The sequence below is a fragment of the Aethalodelphis obliquidens genome, unplaced genomic scaffold, assembly GCF_003676395.1.
Source record: "Aethalodelphis obliquidens isolate GAN/ISIS:26980383/991018 unplaced genomic scaffold, ASM367639v1 scaffold58, whole genome shotgun sequence".
NCBI lineage: Eukaryota > Metazoa > Chordata > Mammalia > Artiodactyla > Delphinidae > Aethalodelphis > Aethalodelphis obliquidens.
The window spans coordinates 3,961,761-3,962,096 of NW_020838002.1; the positions used below are offsets into that span (position 1 = coordinate 3,961,761).

At 44.0% G+C, this 336-nt stretch overlaps 1 protein-coding gene across 2 annotated transcripts in view; it reads left to right on the forward strand.

The window, feature by feature from the left end:
• The window catches only part of TOM1L1 (target of myb1 like 1 membrane trafficking protein), a 52,576-nt gene that overhangs the window by 10,828 nt on the left and 41,412 nt on the right, over positions 1–336 (forward strand). The gene's annotated exons all lie outside the window — the stretch shown is intronic.

Here is a 336-nt window from a genome sequence, read left to right on the forward strand (position 1 = left end):
TGTAGTGAGGTGGATGGACCTAGAATCTGTCATACAGAGTGAAGTATGTCAAAAAGAGAAAAACAAATACTGTATGCTAACACATATATATGGAATCTAAATTTTTAAAAAAAGTGGTCATGAGGAACCTAGGGGCAGGACAGGAATAAGGACGCAGACGTAGAGAATGGACTTGAGGACATGGGGAGGGGGAAGGGTAAGCTGGGACAAAGTGAGAGAGTGGCATGGTCTAATATATACTACCAAATGTAAAATAGGTAGCTAGCGGGAAGCAGCTGCATAGCACAGGGAGATCAGCTCAGTGGTTTGTGACCACCTAGAGGGATGGGATAGGGA